The sequence below is a fragment of the Dipteris shenzhenensis genome, chromosome 17 (genome assembly GCF_047967505.1).
Source record: "Dipteris shenzhenensis isolate YYH24624 ecotype China chromosome 17, Dip_SZ_1.0, whole genome shotgun sequence".
Classification (NCBI taxonomy): Eukaryota; Viridiplantae; Streptophyta; class Polypodiopsida; order Gleicheniales; family Dipteridaceae; genus Dipteris; species Dipteris shenzhenensis.
The window spans coordinates 29,742,104-29,763,101 of record NC_141612.1 but is presented as its reverse complement, the minus strand read 5'-3'; the positions used below and the strand labels follow the sequence as shown (position 1 = coordinate 29,763,101).

The 20,998-nt window shown below is 44.6% G+C and overlaps 1 long non-coding RNA gene across 1 annotated transcript; it reads left to right on the top strand.

The window, feature by feature from the left end:
• The first annotated feature begins 54 nt into the window (after nucleotides 1-54).
• LOC147891962 (uncharacterized) lies at nucleotides 55-18,287 on the top strand. Its single transcript, XR_015542501.1, has 3 exons — nucleotides 55-262; nucleotides 17,885-17,970; nucleotides 18,155-18,287. It is a non-coding gene; the product is annotated as an uncharacterized LOC147891962 (long non-coding RNA).
• Nucleotides 18,288-20,998: the final 2,711 nt, after the last annotated feature.

Below are 20,998 nucleotides of genomic sequence, written 5' to 3'. Positions count from 1 at the left end.
TATTTCTTGAAATTAAAGCCGTTTAAAAATCTCACCTTGGTGTAAATGCATTCCTACAGTCAAGGTTCACTGCACAAACTGGTGTAAATCAGTGTCGAGGGACATTCCTACCGTCAAGGTTCACTGCACAAACAAACATCCCATTTCCTTAAGCTGGGCGGGTGTACTCACGAACTCCTCCTAGCGAGACCAAGAAGCGTCCGCAAAGTACGTCAATCATCTTCTTGCTGCGCGCAATATATGTTTCTGTTGCTGCTCCTAGGTATGCTTTTTGTCAAGTATTTTGGAATGCTTTGTATTACTAAGAGAAGGGCCATTCGATTAGTTTCAGTCTCATTTGGTACGAAATGGGTTTACATTTGGGTCATCGAGTCCAAAATTATGCTTTCTCTAGTTCGACTGTTTTGCTTCTTTTGGAACAGCAGGACATCGAGGATATGTGGGGAACTTCAGTGATGAAGGTCTAATGAGAAGTATGTAGTCGGGCGTGTACTCATATCTTAACTTCTCGTTCCCCCATCTCTACCGTAATATATTACTGTATCAGCCACTCTCAGACTCACCCAAAGTTTTCCAAGAAGTCGCCAGCATTTGTGCTAGAACACTCAAGGCGACCCTTCTGCCCTTGGGCAGCCCACACTACACACACAATAGGAGGCATCTCCAAGCAGGCATTCGCTACAGATCTTTAGTCATCAATCTGAAGGTGCACAAGGCAATTTAACACAATTGCATCAACCGTTTTTCTCCAGTAGTCTGCAGGGCAGGGGGGATTCCTTCCTTGTCCCTTTGGGACCTAATAATATAACAACAAACACACACAAAAAGAAAAAACACACCCTCGTGGGCAAGCGCGGGGAGGGGTGTGTGTGTGTGTGTGTGGGGAGAGAGAGAGAGAGAGAGAGAGAGAGAGAGAGAGAGAGAGAATTGCATATGAGACCAAAGCCTCAAATACATCATGATTACAATACCCAATATAGGGGAAGTAGAGGTGTCTAGCACACCTCAGTATATGTAGTGTAAGCTAGAGAAAGAAGGGTTGATTGAGCCATTGATCTAGGCACATGTATATCTCATGGAACTGGGCCCGTTATGGGTTATCTAGGCTACACATGAGCATGGCTGGGGTCTTATTACAAATCTTTGTGTCTCTTTTAGCATCTTTGAGATCGACTGCATTGACCCTCTACTCCGCTTTGTGGGGCGTATCCATGGGTGTCATGAGGCAGCCTAACATTGTGATGCGGCAAGCATAGTACCTCAAATGGGATGATGCACTTAGATGGGTGCCTCCTGTTGGAAGGGTAAGGACGCTCAACAAGCCCATACGAAGTGCACAATCAACTCCGGCTGGAAAGGACTCTGAGATGCTGTCCTCCTGTTGTGTAGCTAAGGAAGACACCTTTGGAATGGAGCTGAAGAGGGTTTCGTGCTTAGATGCTAGCTGGACTGAACTCTGTTGGTGCTGTACTGACTGTTGTGGAAGTTCTGATATTGTCCTGTCCTGTGAGCATGGACTTTTGCCCGCTACGAAGGCTGTTCTGCTGTACATCTGCTGAACGCTGTGTATGCTGCTACTGGTCTAACCCCTAGGTCTGCAGAGTGGCTGGCCCCCAGGCTATTTATATGCCTACTGTAGCTGCTATTGTAGCCAACTGCTCCAGGGTGCACCAGAAGACTGCACATAAGTAGCTCCATTCAACTTGAACTCCTTACTCATGCATGGGGGAGCCATAGAAACTTGATTAGCCTGGAACCATTCCTTCCTTAACACCTTTCCGTTTGATCTTGACGCCCCCACTGGATCTCAAATCAGGTCCAAAAAACCTTGCCAAAACAGGCCGTGAACACTGGTGCCTGCTAGGAAGACTGCCGCTCAATGGAATGTCCTCAGAAGTATGTCGCAATGCCTTCAGCACACATGCGTCTCTTGGACCCTGGCCGACCTGCCTGAGCTCTGATACTATGTGAGAGTTGTGAGTACAGAAGTATACAGCAGAGAGAGAGAGAGAGAGAGAGAGAGAGAGAGAGAGAGGCAATGATAACTGTATATACAGCAAAGGAAAACCCTAAACAGAGGAATAGAACAAGCTCTAGAAGATACACTACAATGAGGAAAGGCATGGGCATTTATAGGCCTGGCAATGACCGACCCAGGGGCTGCCACATGGCCGACCCCAGGGTCAGTCAACCGACCCAGGCTTGGTCGGTTGACCTGATCGGGTCAAGCCCCAAAATGGGTTGGCCCTCCTGCCCTACAAACTGGGCCATAGTGCTTTGCCAAACAGCCCATAAATAGGCATATACACTCAGCCAAACCTATCCTGAATAGGATGGGCACGCACATGTAAGCCCTAACTCACTATGAGATGCACACAACTTTAACACAAGGGGGGTTGTCCACAGAGGAGTGTTATGGTGATCTTCACCCCAACTTGTGTCTTAAGGATGGACTAGTGTATAGGTGTGAAGGCCTCTTATCAGGCCTGACATGAGATTTCAGGTTTTGGCTCAGTGAGGAGCAGTAGAGGGCTCTCATACCTTCAACCTTGCGATGGTCTCTTCCTAGTCCTTCTCACCGAGCTTCAAAGGGGAGTGTTGGATATCGAAGCCCATGTGTTTGAGAGTCCTAGAGTGAGTGTCCCTCACTAGAGTCTTGTGTGAAGAGTCCTTGTGCAAGTGGACCACTTGTCCAAGTAGACTAAATCTTAGATTAGATATGATCCTATGTGCCCTCACTTATGAGGCGTCCGTGTGTAGAAGAGAAGGCCTGCCCAACCTATAAATGAGCCCCCTATTGTACTCGCTAATTACCGATCTATCACATCATCTTGTGCCTCTATCCAGTGTCCCATCATGTGATTGCATTTCTCTCTCCTTCCCTCTGGCCATGGATCCTAACAAATTGAGCTTCCTAGGGAATGACTTTGACAGGCTGTGCTACTCTCTCCCTCCATGTGGGCAGAGTAGAGAAATGAGGAGAAGATGATCCCGTTCTTCCTTCACCTCCCGAATTGTGCACTCTTTGAGATCCTTGGCTTCTTGAGCCTCTCGATCACGCCTCTTCCTTGGCCTCTTGAGGTGCCCAACCGCGCTTTCTAGTGGCCTGCTCACGATCCTCCTGCATCTCCTAGAGCTGTAGCATGCATGCGAAGAGGCTCTCTGATTGCTGTTGCTGCATGTGCATCATGGCTGGAAGCTGTCACCGGGGTTGGAAGTTGTCACCGGTGCCTCATGACCAAGGGTGCTGGCAATGTAGGGGTTGTGGAAATTGCATCCTCCTCCACCAGCGTTTTATGTGCCATTGCCACTCATGGTGTCTGCCAAATCTCGTCAGTATTATAAACCAGTGGCTGTCCTAGACTGAACCTCACTATCTCAGGAAAAAACTGAAGCTATGATGCCAATGTAGCAGGGTGAGGACTTACTTTCTTTCCTCCTATCACACGAGGTCAACCAAGTTATCCAAGATCTATTACAGCTACACACATTCCAGACGTGGTTGGGACCGAGTGATCTTCCAGTGAAGCTTAGCTTCTACAAAGATCACTTCTTACATATCACAACGGAGGGTTTCATTGACCCACCAGGATACACGCAGATTTACTTACCCCACTCATTGAGGATCTCTCTTGGGCAGTTCCGACGCTCTTCACATAGACTTCGTATTGAGAGCGGCAGAGCAAAGCGACTACCCAGGGAGAGGCACATATGCACTTTGTGTGACATTGAGCCAGAGGAGCACTTCATCTTCAAGTGTCTTGTTTACTATGAGATCCAAGGGCGTTTCTACTGCCTCTTCAGAGACAGCTATGGGATTTTGGCCCGATTCATCTCCTACCCAGACCAGCGATGTTTGGCAGGTTTCGTTCAAGAGGTACTCAGACACCGCGAGAGGTTACTTCGAGCACGAAGACAGGAGCAGACTTTTTCCTTGGCTGATCCCTCTCAGAGCTCTATCACGGAGTTTTTCCAGCCAGATCACATGGACACCCACGAGACGAGGCCTCGATATGACCGTGACCCGGAGCCTATGACCCGATAGCTCAAACAGAGGGTTGACACACAGATCACACTTGGGGACATCCCCTCCATGTTTAGAGTCGGGTCCCCCGCCCGACGGGGGTCACAGAAGTCCTGGTTAGACATAGAGCTATGACCAGGAGACATGCCAGGGCTGCACTTTTGAGTGGCCGACAGCACTCTATTGCTGATTTCATGCCCCCATTGCCTCATCCACCCTGATGTCCTAATGATGATGATGATGATGATGATGATGAGATAGTCGACTACCGACATGACTATGTTGTACTTAGGAATTAGTACTGCCATTCTGCATTTTTTGCATTTGCATTGGTGTGGATGCTCGTTTAGTAGCTCCACCACCACAGCTCGTTTGTACCTGGTATTTCACAGTCTCATAGACCCATCGGTCTTCCAAAGACTTTAATAAACTTCCTTTCTTTCTTTCTTTCTCCTACTAACTGCTGATGGAATGTAGAGATAGGACTGAGAGAAGATGCACTCATAAACACAAGTGGAACCGGTGGGGTCAGTGCAAGAATTGAGGGGGAATATAAGGGACCTCCGAAGAGGGAAAAATATCTGTATTTATGGTTGCCTGAAGGGCTGAGTACAACTGTAAATGAATGAGAAATAAGTACTGTATGGAAGGAAGATCCTTCACTGCAAAAGAATCGAGAAAATACTGTATGGAAGGAAAAGATCCTTCACTGTAGAAGACTGCAAACTGATGGCAGCAGCTGTGATGCTGCCCTGTTGCTGCTGTCTGGTGCTGAGCTGGGCTCTATCTGAGGGCTGTAGGGATCAGGGAGTAGGGGCTGAGCTGCTGCTGCCCTGTCCCAGCCTGGTCTGCTCTAATCTGCTGCTGCTGGCTGAGGATGCACTGCCCAACTCCAGCCTCTAGATGTGGTGGCATGAGAGCCCCCAAGGGCTGCCCTTCATAGGCCCCCAAGGGCCCTGAAATACACCGACCAGGCCCCTGCACTGTCCTGACCAGATCTGTCAGCCAACGTGACCCATGTGCCACCTGTTGATTGCGGCCCCTGTATTGCCATGTGGTGTGTCACAGCAGCCGGGCCCTGGCAGGCTGCCAGCTGTCTGCAGCATGCCATGGGCTGCAGATGCCCGTGACACTAATTTAGTTCGCACTCAGGCTAGTGTTAAGGAGACCTTATGGATAACTCTCATATCTTTTATTTTTATTTGTTGCACTACTGATTACGGCAAATCAAATTGGTTCCCGTTTCATGGTTTGGGTATAGGAGCAATCTTACTCGATTACTCGTGTATTCATTTCGATGTCCAAGCCTACAAAAACTATAGCAAGCACACTTTTTTATTTTTCTGTAGGGTGCAAGGGTTGCAACTACACTCACTCATGTCTACAGTCGCTATTGTAAGGTCCTTGATTCGTGAACTCCGATCAGCTTCCCAACCCTATCTCTGATTCACGAAATCCGAGTGGGAAGCAAGGGGAGAAAGGCGAAGGGAGCGCTAGAAGTTTCCTGACATTTATATCGATCAGAGCGAGCATGCGTCTAAAGAAGTGCTAGAAGCTCCTTGGAGATGGACGAGCAAGGGGGCTGCTGAGTGGAGGGAAGAGGGAGAGGGAAGGTGGCCACGCCTCCATGTGTCAAGATACATTAGATGCCTAACAATGTTGCGCAATTCACCAGCTGTGGCTGTTTTAGCCCCTTTCGACGGCGTTTTGATAATGGGATTCATGGTCTGCGGCTGCTTGTGATGATCGTAGAAGACCTGCTCGAGATAATTTGAAGAGGGGCAAGGGCAGTGGGGCTGAGCGGAGGATAGGGGAGGGCTGGCGAGGCGGAGACAGCTATGAGGAGGTAGGGGGTGGGGCAATGAGGTGGAGGCAGAGGAGTAAGGTGGAGGGGGAGAAATTAGGTTAATTAAACTAATTAGATCAAGTTAGGGGTTTTAAGATAGGTTAATTGAGTTAATGAGGGCATCAATTAACACCCTTTGAGGAAAATGTGTGCCTTAGGATCTATGGAGCGCTCTAAGGTGGATGAACCTGTGTGGAAACATGATGAAGAGAATGCTTCTGACATGTACCTCAAGTCAATTAGGTTCCAAGATAGATTAGCTTGGACTCATAAACAGAATCTTGAGTGAATGTGCATTTCTTCTATTCAACAATACATGATAGGCCTCTTATATAGAGAGTGTCCTTAGAATAGTCAACACTTGTGGGATCCTCTGATCCACATCTCTCCTTGTGAATATACTTGATCCACATCTTCTCATCATGTAGTCCACATCCTACTTTAATTCTTTCCTATACCATACCTTAGCCTTTAATCTATGTGCTCATGGCACCATATCTGGTGCCATGATCCATTGGCTACTACAAGGTGGTCAGATGTGAGTTTACATTCCATCACCTCCCCTTAGTGCATACATTGCTACATAAGGTGGTCAAGTGTGGTTTTTACATGTCAATACCTCCCCTGAGTGCTTATATGGCTACTTGTAGGTGGTCAGGCTTGATTTACAAACGTGTGGGTTGAAGGTGGAAAGGCTTTTGCTTCTCAATACAAGTTGTCGATGATCTTTTCTTCTTTGCTTGATGTAGCTTGATGCATGATGCTTTGTTCTTCCAAATGCTTTATGTGTGGATGCCATGTTCTGTGCTATGGTCATCTCATGCACTTGTGCTTTTGGCATGCTTATGACAACGATGTGTGCAATGTGCATTCATGCTTTGATTTTTCATTTGTTGCAAAGGTCTTACCATGAGCTTTGCTTTGCTTCAATGACAGTGTCTAATTGCTAACAATGATTCTAACTTGACAGGCGCGTAGAGCTCGAAAAGGCGATCACTTTTTCTTTTTGGAGTGTGTGCAAATTTCTCATGGATTGCAAGTTACGCCTTGTCGAAGTTTTGATCGAGAAATGGCCCTTGATGATGTGGCACACGGATTCATATGCATAATTCAAACTATGCTTAACAGGGGGTTATGTGCTTAGGTGGCACTATGCTGAGGTGTCAGTCTGACATGTGTTTGTTGACGTGGATTGCCACGTGGCATAGACTAGAGTAAACCAATCCAACCCAGGGTTACTTTGAACTAACCCAGGTCAAAGCCTATCAGCCATGTGTTAATTTTAAAACCAATTACCAAAGTTTGAAGGTCTTGTGAAGGTTTTTGCAGAAGGTTGGTGATGGCGATGGAGGCAGCGGTGGCTATGGCGCGACGGGCGTTGACGAGCAGTTGGCGATGATGATTTGCGACTGTTAAGGCAAGGATCGCCGATTTGGGGAGAAGCTAATCACCGTTTTGCAAGCGAGGCTGTTGGAGCAGATGTCGTGCAGAGCTATATCGATCGTTGAGCAAAGGAAACGTCGAGTGAGTCGAGGGCCGGTCGTTTGGAGCATGTTGTAGCTAAGGTCGTTGTGTAGTCGGTCGACGTGGCTGTGTGACAAGGCGCTTGGAGGCAGTTGCTATGGAGCTACGTTGGAGCTTAGCTCTAGTCGGTAGAGCAGAAGTTGAGGCTAGTCCAGGAGATCGTTGATGTAGCTCGTTGGTGTTCTAGTTATAGCCGTAACCGTGGATGAAAGAGCTATGCTCAGCCGTTGCCGTTGCTATGCAGATTTGCTTGGAGCTATGGGATGTGGAGGTTGCGTACCATTCGTTTGTAGATAGGTCGTAAGCTATTGGCTATGGAGCGTGGGATGGATTCTCGGGAGCTTATGGAGGCAAGTCGATAATCCGCTGTGAAGACGCGACGCTGGGCTTTGGAGCTACGCAGCCGCATAGAGGCTATGAGCTACAAGAGAGGGTTGTGTAGGCTGTTGCTAGCTCATGGAGCTGAATGAGAGGCCGGGTCACTGCTGCTTGTCATGCATTTGGAGATGCCTTGTCGCCTCGTTTGGGAGGCCTTTCTCTTGCAGATAGTTGCAGAGTTGCTTATGTTGGAGTTGTGCTTTGAAGTCTGCTGTTGTTGGAGTCGATATGGAAGGTCTTTGCTAGAGCTTATTACAGAAGAGAACACTCGTCATGAAGAAGAACAACCAAGAATTAAAACAATAGTAGAGAACTCGCAAATTTCTCTCAATCAAATGAACCTCTATCTCTTTCTCACATGAATGAATATCAAGCTCTCTCTCTCTCTCTCTCCCGAATATCTCTTTTCTCTCACTCGAACAAGGAAGAATTCTCTATCACTCGATGAATGGAAATCAATAATTTTCTCTCATATGGACGGAATTTTCTCTTAAGAAAGCGGAAGATCTCTTAGCGAAAGAGAACACTCAATCTCTTGATCTCTCTGATCACAATGCCTCAACGAAAGGCAAGGTAGCTCTAATACCATGAGAAAACATGTGTGCCTTAGGATCTATGGAGCGCTCTAAGGTGGATGGAACCTGTGTGGAAACATGATGAAGAGAATGCTCATGACATGTACCTCAAGTCAATTAGGTTTCAAGATAGATTAGCTTGGACTCATAAACAAAATCTTGAGTGAATGGGATCCTCTGATCCACATCTCTCCTTGTGGATATCCTTGATCCACATCTTCTCATCATGTAGTCCACATCCTAGAGTGGCTACTTTAATTCTTTCCTATACCATACCTTAGCCTTTAATTTATGTGCTCATGGCACCATATCTCAACACCCTTATGCTTAATGGAACGAATTTTGTATACAACTCTTGCAAATTTATGTTTTTGTATTGATCCAATGCTAATACCAAATGCATAGTAATGCAAAAAATCCCACGTGAATTTGATGGAAGGTTGCGAAGATCTTGAATTTTTAGATTTTAAGTAGACATTAGCGAATTACATACTCACCACTTTCCAGTGAAAGAGAAGGGCTTGGAGTAGGTAGATGCTTCGAGTATTCAAGCAAGTCTTAAGGGCTTACTCCTACTTGCACCAACCTTTGTGGTAGGTTGGAATGATGGCAATGATCATTAGAAAAGCATCAAATTTTGTGGTCTATGCCAGTATCCCTCTTGGTGCAATTAGGAGTATTGTCACGGCTGTTTTAATGCATGTGATTTTAAAGGAGAGACTTCAGCCTTTGGAATCTTGGGTTGCATCATGTGAATTGTGGACTCTATGGCTCTGTGTTCGAAGTTTGGGACTCGCAACACAATCGGTGTTTTGGATATATATGGTGTACGTGGTTATGCTGATTTTAGTCATGGTGATCGTCTTTATACCACAATATGGGAATACGATGTTATTACTATATGCATTGATATTTCCTCTTTGGTGGCTTATCGCAAGCGTGATCATGTTTAAGGATTGGGTATTTGCGAATTCTGCCAAGATCATCTGATTAGTTTGTGGGGTCGTAATTATTATTTTTGGAATAACCACAAAAAATTGTCAAGACTCCAAAATTACTGGAATGAGTTGAGAAGAAGTATCAACTAACTCTTATGAGATGATAAGAACAACAAAACAACTGGGGCTTTATGAGTTGTTGGGCACAACTCTAGCAGGTTGCACTATGGGAGTCAATCCTTTCTTATCGACAAGTTCTCGACACTTATGTTCCCATCTTACTCAATGAGATCCATCATAATCGTCGAACTTGGTTTTATTGGTAACGTTTGGCAAGCATTGTTCAAGGATTTGGGTACAACCTTCAATTTAAAGTGTTACTTAACACTCCACCAAAAGGTGAGACCTAACGTCACAGGACTCTCAAACTCCTTTGCTTGTTTGTTGTGGATATTTTAATCCCTCTCTGGGTAATAGGAAGCAAGGTATCACCTTTATTAGCGTTGGTCAGCCTTCACGTGACAACTTCAAGAATGATGGATAACATAATCTAGTTATATGGAATAAGACTGCAACTTAATGGACACCCAAGGTTCATCTTAAGACAGAGCAATTCTACCAGAGCTTCCAGCTTCTATTGCACTCAAAGCTTCGAGCTCACAGATAGTTATGAATGGTGTCTATCAAAGCTTATTCAAGCAATATGCTAGTCCGATTTCTTTAGAGCTACTTTGAAAGATCCACTTCAAGTGTAAGAAATCCTAGATTTACTATATTTAGAAATGTGCTAAGGAACAGAAAGGAGACTGAGATAGCAGAGAACAAGGAATAATTGTATTGCTTGAATGTCTGTAGGGTGGATGTTGTGTGTCATCCATACAATTGGGCCTCTCTTATATAGAGAGTGAAGAGTCACACATGAAAGGGTGTGTACTCCAAAGGGTATGTGCATGAAGAGGTGTGTACCCCTTGTGAAGGGTGTGACCCTTGATGGAGGGTACATTACAATAGGAATGTCTCTTCAATAGAGTGTCTCTTGTGAAGGATTGTGCCTCATTAGGAAGTGTTCCGTCGAAAGGGCAAAGGTTGTGCCTCTTAGGAAGTGTCCTGTCGAAAGGGCATACCCTTCCACAAGTGTCCATTCATCAAACCATCCATAAGTCTAGAAATAGAGAAAGGAATACGTCACAGATCGTGACATCCCCTCCCACTCAAAATAAGACCCTGGTGGAGATAATGAGCTGATGCAGAAAATATCACTGTAAATTCTGAAAATACTGCTGTAAAATGTCAGGGTACTGCTGTAAATCTTCATCAGACTGCCAAGTAGCGTCGGAGTCGTCCAGATCTCGCCAAAGAACAAGGAATTCCGTGATAAGTCGATGTCGAGTCTCTCGCTATCGATGGTCGAGAATATGCTCAGGAATAAGGAGAACATAATCGTCTTCGATTTCTAGGACATAATCACCTGCAGGAGGAACTGCTTCATCGCCTGGAATGTACGTCTTTAGCCAAGAAATATGAAATGTTGGATGGATTTTACCCCATGATGGTGGTAATTCCAATTTGTAACTCAAAGGTGAATTTTTCTTGACGATCCGGAAAGGTCCATAGTATCTTGGTCGCAACTTAGGAAACACAGACTTAACCGTCTTATAGCGATGTGGGGCTACAAATAATAGCACCATGTCACCAGCGTTAAACTCAAGGTGACGTCTATGTTTGTTGGCAGACCGTTGATACCGCTCTTGTGCTTTTCGCACACGATCCCTGACTTGCAGTAGAATGTCTTGCATTTCTTGAACCAATTGATTAGCTAGGGCCACTCGATGTTGAAGTACAAAATTTGTTGGTACAATCGGAGTGTGTCCATAAGCTGCTTGGAATGGAGTCATGCTGATGGCACTATGGAAAGAGTTATTATAAGCAAACTCAAGGAGTGGTAGATACTCTTCCCAGGCTGCGAGGCGTGACTGAACATAATGTCGAAGCATTTCTTCCAGAACTTGGTTGACTCTTTCAGTCTGGCCATCTGATTTTGGGTGGTAGGCTGAACTGAACAGTAGAGTTGTACCCAAAGATTCGAACAGTGAAATCCAAAAGTGATTGGTAAACTTAGGATCTCTGTCGGATATGATATTCTTGGGCAATCCATGGTGTCGGAAGATGTGTTGTATAAAGAGTTTGGCTATGTCCGGAGCCTGGGCACTGCTTTTGCAAGCAACAAAATGTGCCATTTTAGACAATCGATCAACAATTACCATAATCTGAGTGTTACCTCTGGAGGATCGTGGTAGTGTTGTAATGAAATCCATGGAAATACTTTCCCACCTTTCAGTTGGAACTGGAAGAGGCTGAAGAAGTCCTGTTGGAAGTCGTCGGCTTGCTTTCATTTGTTGACAAGATAAGCAAGATGTAACCATTTTGATGACGTCGCTTTTCATCTGAGGCCAGTAGTATGTTGCACTGAGTAACCGATAAGTCTTACAGACGCGATCTTGATAATACAGAAGGTCATCCGTATAAGAATAGGATGAGAAAATATTCTGTTCGGAAGTCGAAGGTTGATCTTTTGAAAGAACCTGTACTGCTGTGCCGAAGTCTTTATCATTGAAATACTTTCCTTTGAATGAATTCGGAACATCCACAGATAATGTAGAGATTACCATGGCTGATGCTAGAGGTAACCTGCTGAGAGCATCTGCAACTACATTGCGTAGTCCTGGTATGTACTCAATGGTCATGTGAAAGTTGGCCAGAAACTCAACCCAGCGTGCTTGTCGAGTGTTCATGAGTGGCTGAGTAAAGATATACTTTAAAGAGTGATGGTCTGTTTTGACCACAGAGTCGGCTCCCATGAGATAATGTTTCCAAGAGCGATAAGCATGTACAACAGCAAGAAACTCCTTATCATAAACCGGGTATCGGGTTTGGATATCAGAATGTTTATGGCTGTCAAAAGCAATAACTCTGCCTTCTTGCATCAAGACTGCTCCTGTAGCGATGTCGGAAGCGTCGGTCATGACCTCAAATGGAAGGTTTGGGTCAGCAATAGCCATAACTGGTGTGGTAGTGAGTGCTTGCTTGAGTTGTTGGAAACTATACTCTGTTTCGGGAAGCCACTGAAAAATTGCAGTGCTTTTCAATAATTCGGACATAGGAGCTGCGATTTCGGAAAACTGATAGACCTTTGTATGGTAGAAGTTTGCCAATCCGAGAAAAGAGCGGACATCATGAACATTCTTAGGAGTAGGCCAGTTTCGGATTACCTCGACCTTCTTGGGATCCACAGAGATGCCTTGAGCTGAAATAACATGTCCCAAATATTCGAGTTGGGTCTTGAAGAACTCACTCTTCTCAATGTTGATGTAGAGAGAATTTGCGCGGAGAACTTCAAAAACTTGGTGAAGATGTTGTTTGTGCTCATGTAGGGATCTGCTGAAAACGAGAATGTCATCAAGGTAAACGATGACGAACTTATCGAGGAAAGGCCTGAAGATGTCGTTCATTAATGTCATGAATGTGGCCGGGGCATTGTTTAACCCAAAAGGCATGACCAAACATTCATAGTATCCATATTTTGTTCGAAAAGCTGTCTTGTACTCATCGCCTTCTCGTATGCGTATTTGATGATAACCTGAACGAAGATCAATCTTTGAGAATTGTGTTGCATGTAGAAGTTGATCGAAGAGGTCATCGATGCGAGGCAATGGATACTTGTTTTTGATAGTGAGCTTGTTGAGGGCTCGGTAGTCGATGCAGAGGCGCATTGACTTATTCTTTTTTTCCACAAGTAGTACAGGAGATCCGAAAGGGTTGCGACTGGGCCGAATGTGACCTTTGTCGAGTAGTTCGGTGACCTGTCTTTGGATTTCTTCATTTTGAGTGTAAGAAATCCGATAAGGAGGTTTTGACGGTGGATTACTGCCGGGAATAAGTTCGATTGGGTGATCCACTGGTCGTCGAGGTGGTAACTGCTTTGGCAATTCCTGTGGAAAAATATCCAGGTAAGGCTGGAAAAAAGGTTGGTTGAGGTATTCAGGAGGATCCTTTGTTGGTGTCTCCTCTACTGCCGTAACCAACAGAAGTGAAGTCTTTACTTGACGTTTACGAACCCACTTCTTTACTTGTAGGGCAGAGGCAACTGGGGTTGAAGGAGATGGACAGCAAACTCTTGAGGAATATCGGGTTCAGGATATCTTCGTGTCTCGTGGAACACAACCTGTACTGTGCTGAGGAAGTAATGTAACTGAGGTGCCTCACGCAGAAGGTAGAGGATGTGGTCCAAATCACTAGGAGGGCACGTGACACAGAAGACCCAAGATGCAAAGGCTCCGAAATGGGCTGGTTGTGCAATTTGAACACGATATTGTGTGGTAGCTGATGCCTGAGGTGTCCTTGAAATGCCGGGTGAATTACCAGGGGTGTCCATGCTTTAAGGTGGATTCTTTCATTTGCTGTAATTTGTTAAAGGAAAGAGAATCCTTAAAAGCAGATTGGAAAGACTCCACCTGGCAATAATTTAATCTGCCAAAGTGTTGCGTAGAAGAAGGCTGCAAATTGCTGTCCGGAGATCCATGTTGCAGTGTTTTGCGAGGAGAGATCGAGACTTGTCTGGTCCGGGCTGTCAACAGGCGGTCTTCATTGCGCGAGGAGCTGCAACTGGTGCTGATTTGGCAGGACCAAAAAAATTGCGAAACAAGGGGCTGCAGGCTGTCAATGGCGAGGCTCTTAGCATCTCCCAGGGCTGGACTGCGCAGGAAAGGCAGGAGCGAAAAGGGAGGCCTGGCTGGTCAAGGATTGCGCAGGAGGGGGGGGCTGGCGAGGCCAACGATTTGCGTAGGGCTGGTCGTGCAGTATGGCGCAGGGCTGCGGGCAGGACAGCGCAGGCTGGCTGACTGTACGGCACTGGCTGTATGGCAAAGACAAGGCAGAACTGTACGGCGAGGGCAAGGGCTGGCTGCAGGGCTTGCGCAGGGCTGTACGGCAAGGGCTGCGCAGAACTGTACGGCGAGGGCAACGGCTGGCTGCAGGGCTTGCGCAGGGCTGTACGGCAAGGACGATGGCTGGCGCAGGCTGCAGGTAAGTCCGTACGTGCAGGGCTGGTGCTGCACAGGCTGTCAGGAATTCCGTACGGTCCAGGCCGTACGGGATAGAAAAGAAGGGCTGGCGACTTTTCGTTCAGGCTGCCTAGGTGGTTAGTTGCCCCAAAAATTAAATGTGGGGTCTAGTTAACCCTAGGTAGCTAGGGTGATCCTAAGGGTAGGGGATGGGTTTTATGTTTTTCCCTTTTTTACCCCTCTAGGTACCCTTTTGTAGGTACTTGGGGCCTAAAAGATGTGCCTATTCGAAGGGGTGTGACCCTTGGAATAGGTGCACCTTTTCATGAAGGGGTGTGTCCCTGTTTTTAAAAGGGGTGTCCCTACATGAATAGGTATGTCCTTTTGTCCACGATGGGGTGTGTCCCTTGAGTGAGGAGTCGAGACTCGTCACCAAAAGGTGTGTCCCATGGTGGAAAAGGTGCGTCCCTTGGTTTTGGGACAGCCCAAGCACCTGAAAAGAATTTTTGTCGTGTCCATTCACATCAACTTGTGATGTGTGGGAGATGGAGAGGCCATAGATGACTTTAGGCAGGGTAGGCGTTTAAAAATTTTACACTCATCCTCTCCATCTCTTCCATGCACAATGTGCACGGATATCCTTCTAGCGGAAAAGAATGTATCAGATCGGCGCTAGAAGGTGGGGGGCATTTCCTACAAGCAGGAGCGAATTTTGCTTTGATACCACTGTAAGAAATCCTAGATTTACTATATTTAGAAACGTGCTAAGGAACAGAAAGGAGACTGAGATAGCAGAGAACAAGGAATAATTGTATTGCTTGAATGTCTGTAGGGTGGATGTTGTGTGTCATCCATACAATTGGGCCTCTCTTATATAGAGAGTGAAGAGTCACACATGAAAGGGTGTGTACTCCAAAGGGTATGTGCATAAAGAGGTGTGTACCCCTTGTGAAGGGTGTGACCCTTGATGAGAGGGTACATTACAATAGGAATGTCTCTTCAATAGAGTGTCTCTTGTGAAGGGTTGTGCCTCATTAGGAAGTGTCCCGTCGAAAGGGCAAAGGTTGTGCCTCTTAGGAAGTGTCCCGTCGAAAGGGCATACCCTTCCACAAGTGTCCATTCATCAAACCATCCATAAGTCTAGAAATAGAGAAAGGAATACGTCACAGATCGTGACATCAAGTGGAAATTTCTATATCTTGGTTCCTTTGGAATTGCAAGGTGTACAAATGGCACTTAATATATCTTGGTTCTGTGAAGAACCAAACTTTTCGAGAATGCAAATGTGTGCAATTCATGCATAATTTGAATGCCAATTGGCTTTTTAATGGGGAAGAGCGCCCTTGTGAGAGTACTTGTTTCTATTTCGACCTACATGCAAGGTGGGAGAGAGATGGCGGATGAATGCAAGGTGAATGAAGAATGCTACGTGAGATTCACAATGAAAGGGTGATACCCTTTCATTAATGTCCCTTGAGATCACTCAAGCTCCATCTTCCCATTTACACCTACCCTTATCCTATGACCCATGCATCTACCATTCAATGCACCTTAATGCACCCTTCCCTTCCTATTGCCCCTAGGACCTAAACATGTGTGTGCACATTTTTATTAATAGACTAAGTGTCACATGTCGAAACTCGATGTTGTCTGAAGTAGTGGCTCCAGCTCAACTAGTCCTATCTACTGAGATGATCCACCGCCATAACAAATCGGTCGGTGCCCATCATAAATACAAATACATGTTACACCATTGGCGTATAATATATAATAATGTTTTAATGTCTGCTAATCAGGGATTAGTGATTTCTCTCGTCATGACAGGTTCCTTTGGAACTGCAAGATATTGTGCAGGTGCATATAGTGCAAGTCTAACAAGTTTCTCTTGGGAGAAGGATAAGTGGAAGTTCTTATTGAACTATTTTTTGTTTGGAAGCTTAACGCCAAACTTTCAGCTGAGGACAGCCAAGCAGGAGGATGTTGTCACGGCATATAAACAAGTATCCTTCTTCTAATGATTTCTTTAATTTTTCTTTGCAATAACAAAGCCCTTTTGGCCGGGTTTCTGACCTTGGCCCCTCAACTGATGCTTTGGGACCTAAATTTTAAATTTTGGATTTTAAGAAATTGCTAACCATAAGGTTAGAACCTAATCACCAACCCCCAAGTGGCCAAAACTGGGCCATCACACACTTACCGTTCTTTTTGGAATGAGCTGCATTACCTGAATTTTTCTTTGATGGCTGTGCTGAACCAGTCTCTGAAAGGTGGTAACCAAAATGAGGCTTGCCCTTCCTTCTTGCTAACAAAGCTCCATCCCATTACACATCTACAGACATGTTCTTTCTGTTCTTCCTACAATAACAGTCCCACTAGCTCGTATACTATCCCTCATGGACACATTTAGAGAAGTGTGAAAAGACAAATTTGACTTGGAAAAGAGGTGGACTCTGGCTATCAGGTATCACCTTGTCAATATTGAACAATTGTTCACTAAGATCCTGGATCTTAGTCAAGTGATTAGACATTGAATCACTCTTCTGCATCCTGACATTATCAAGCTGTCTTCGCAAGTAAGAAACCGTTGCCTCATTCCATGCCTGATACATGTTCTCACCTCAAGCTTGCTTGGAGGCCTTGGAGGAATAGATGTGAGGTATGATGAACCTCTTAACAAACAAGGCAATTGTTTGTTAAGAGGTTCATCATACCTCTTAACAAACAATTGCCTTACCGGAGCTTGCAATTTACTTTCAAGTTGCTTGATGACAGCTTTGAATGTCATGGAAGAAGTGCGTGAAGTACTCCTCCCATCTGTTCCTTATCTAAATTTATCCAACCAGCTGATGATAAAATGCTGTGCAGAGGGTGTGTGGTGCCCAAGGGTGGAATTCACTTGCCAGAAGCCATGCATCAATTGGATATTGGTTTTCTCTGGAAGGTGGCGCAGATGAGAATATGGCACATATTGCATACTGGGATACAGGTTTGTATATGCATCAAGATGGTGAATAAGGGGTAGCTACCTGTTGATTAATTGTGTATTTACTATGTTAATGAAGTGCTCCTTTTGTACCACTCAGGCCTTGTATAAGGACGGTCCAAGGTGGTTTTGGCTCAAGGCTTGTTACGAGATCAAGATCCTGTTTTGGTTTTTTGATTAGAAATTAGCTGGCGTTTTTTGTTGACAAACTATTTCTTATTTACGTAGACATATGATATGATAATTTAAATTGTGGCAAGCTTGCTCAGGCTTTCTAACACAGTTTTATTGTCATTTCAAATCAGGCATGGTTGAGTTTTGGGAATGGCTGAGCTAGCTCTTAATACTTCTGAGGTTTTTTCTGTTACATCAATATATTGTTATAGATTATCATGTGTTCGCGTCAAAGACCAGAGCAGGGATTTCTTTGCATGTAGACCACAGCTTATCACAGTTGTTTTGTCATTTCAAATAAGGCATGCTAAAGTTTCAGGAAATGGCTTATAACTTCTCAGCTTTTAATATTCCTAAGGTGTTTTTGGTTACATGAATATAGGTTGTGAGGTGTTTCGCATTGAAGACCAGAGTGGGACTTTGTTGTATCTAGTTTGTGCTATCCACGCTGCAGTTTATGCTCAGAAGGTTTGTTTGTTGACTTCAACCCCAAAATCTCCTCTCCCCACACACAACCGTTTTGGTTTCTAGCTTTGTATGAACTTGCAAAGGCTCTGCGTAGAGATAAATTAATATTGTTAGTATTGTGCCCTTGTGGTAAATAGTAGCATTTTGCTTTGGTGCAGGCACATGACGAAGTATGTTGTCACAGGATGGGCGTGCACAAAAATTGCGCTGGTAAGCTTTGGGCTTGGAGTCATAGTCGGGTTCAAACTCAATAAAACTATCAGGAGAGCAGCAGGAAAGCTGTTGAAAAGGATTAGGGAGGGAGATTGAAGCACCCTGCTGAAAAGTTCAAGGCACGGCAAAATGGAAATGAATTGTGTAGGCTATACCAGCTTCCTCATTGTTAGGAGCTAAGATAACATGCAACATATTGAAATGAGAACATTGCAAGGTGGGGATCATGCACTCTTCATACTAAGGCCCCAAAATGAGAATACTTTACCCTAGAGCCCCCAAAGGACTGTGATACTGACGTCTGCTATACCACATACAACTAAGTAGTAAGGCCTTGAAGGAGATGACTGAGGATGATATCATATTACAACAATCTTCAGCCATGGGGCTCTGTCTAATCATCCACTCTTTATATTCCAGTGACTCTGCATGGTAGCATCTTTCTGATGATATACTTTGTTGAGAAGGATTCTGTGGTCCTTCATACTTTGTAGTGTGTTGATTTCATCATTATTTGGTTTTTTGAAAATCTCTCTCTCTCTCTCTCTGACACACACACACACACACACACACACACACACACACACACACGTGCGCGCACATGCATGCACGTGCACGCATGCACGCACGCACATGCACACAAGCCTCCCACGCCAGAAAAGAAAATGCTAGCATGTTGTCCACTTCGTGCTTCGGTAAAAGATATAGCAGAATTTCACGTTTATATTCCCATTACAATCATTTCTTTTTTAAACAATAGCTGTGCTTCTAGAGCCTACTTTGAAACAAAATTTATGTATGAGATTTAACTCCAGCGAATATTGACAGTTGAAATAAAAGTGTAGTTTGGGACCAGCAACTGAAACACAGTGGGTAATAAAGGGAACAGAACAGAGAGCTACATGGGGGTTTACATGGGGCACCATCAAATGAGAATTACAGGATTCTTGGAACTTTAGTGCAAGCTTTTTAAGCTGGTCTGTTTGAATTTCCTTTGGTATGTAAGTTTTGCTGGAATGTGAAAGTACTAGCACTGGTGCTGTCTTCTATGGCTAGATGTACAGTATTCTTAGCAATTTCAAGTATTCAATACTGTTAGTTGACACTAGACTAAGCTTCCCTTCTCGTGCTCGCTCATGTTCTTGTCTTGCATTTTTTGGTGTTGTTGGGGAAGGTTGGGGTGTTGAAGAGCGGAGCCCTTGCTAGCTTGTATTTGAGCTTTGTGGATACGTTTGGTCATGCTCTCTTTTCTGTGGAGCAGCCAGAAAGCTTCCATGTCGTGCTGATCCTGGGCTGATTAAGGTCCCAGGGAGCCTCACCCCTTAACTCATTGATTGGGGCTTGTGGGTGGAGTGTTGGCCCCTTGTGGGGGCTGTTTGATGGTTATATAGAGGTGTTTATTCCGGTAGCTAGCCTTTGAGGCTTAACCCGCAAGTTGGAAGATTAGCACAGGTGTATTGCATGTGAGATTCTTGGAAGCTCTAAGGGTGAAGTGATTGGGTTTCACAGAGAGTCCTGAACCTTGTCCAGCAGGGAGCCCATGGATGGTGTTTGCGACATGCCTCAACCAGGGGTAGTGAGGAACTAAACTGCTGAATGATAGGGATCATGCATCTATGCCCTGATCACATGCATTATAAATAACACACGCTAGAGGTCTCTTCCATCTGTGGATAACATGCATTTCAAAAATTTGAAATTCATTTCAGTATTCACCTATGTAAAATTTTGCTCATAATTATTAGTATGGTATTATCTAAATAAAAGTGGAACTTTCCCCTTATAGAACATATGAATTATGCTCAATGGGAGTATTAACAAGCCCTTGGACAACAAAAGCTGATGTTGCTAGCAATGCCATGCATGAGGTGCTTGCTTTAATGCATACCAAGCTTTAAGTGGGATTTCACTATTCAGTTCCATCAAGTTTTTCCCAATAGAAATTACCATTTGCATTGTTCCCAATGGATCTCAATTTAGATTTCATGGATTTCTACCATAAATGTATAATCAACCTAATCAACCTAATCATTAGCATTCCTTTTGGTTGTCTTAGTTCCAAAGGAAGGCTATGCATTGCTGCCTTGAATGGTCTAACAAGAATCTACACACAGATGAAAAAGGGGAGCAATTATGAAAATTATAAGGATATGCATGAAACCTTGGCATGCCTATTGTCTTATTCTTCCCCAAGGAAGGCTATGCATTGTTGTCTTATGGTCTTACAAAAATTTGCAAAGAGATCAAAATGGTGAGCAATTATCGAATTACAAGGATGTGCATGAAGCAACACAAGCTCAAATGGGATGTGGAAGGGGATTGTGTATGTACAAGAGGGGAACCATCTTGGCAATCTCTTCTTTTTTATGAGTTGGCTCAACATCGGGTCACGTAATAGGTGCATCTAGTAAAGATATCCATCTTGAATATTTGTCTATAGTTTCAAAACTTTTGAAGCAAGGACATCTACCCCAACATGTGGCTACTTATGGGGATCAAATTCAACCATTAGCATGTAATGTGGCTTCAAAGTCTAAAATTCTTACTGTAGCACTGTATACAAGAAAAATGCATATGATTTCCTTGACTTGAAATTGTGACATTGTCTTTTTGGAACTAAAGCATATGCACTAATCCAAACGCCTTGAGAGAATGCTGCTGGACTTGTTTTGCTCCAAAATGCTTGGAACAAAGTGATACCCACCAATGCCTTTGTGAGACATTTAATGGGTGATATGTGTAGTTGTAATTACAACCCCCCTTGCACTTGTGTATTATTTTCCCATTTAACAACTCTCTTCTATGATGGTATGTT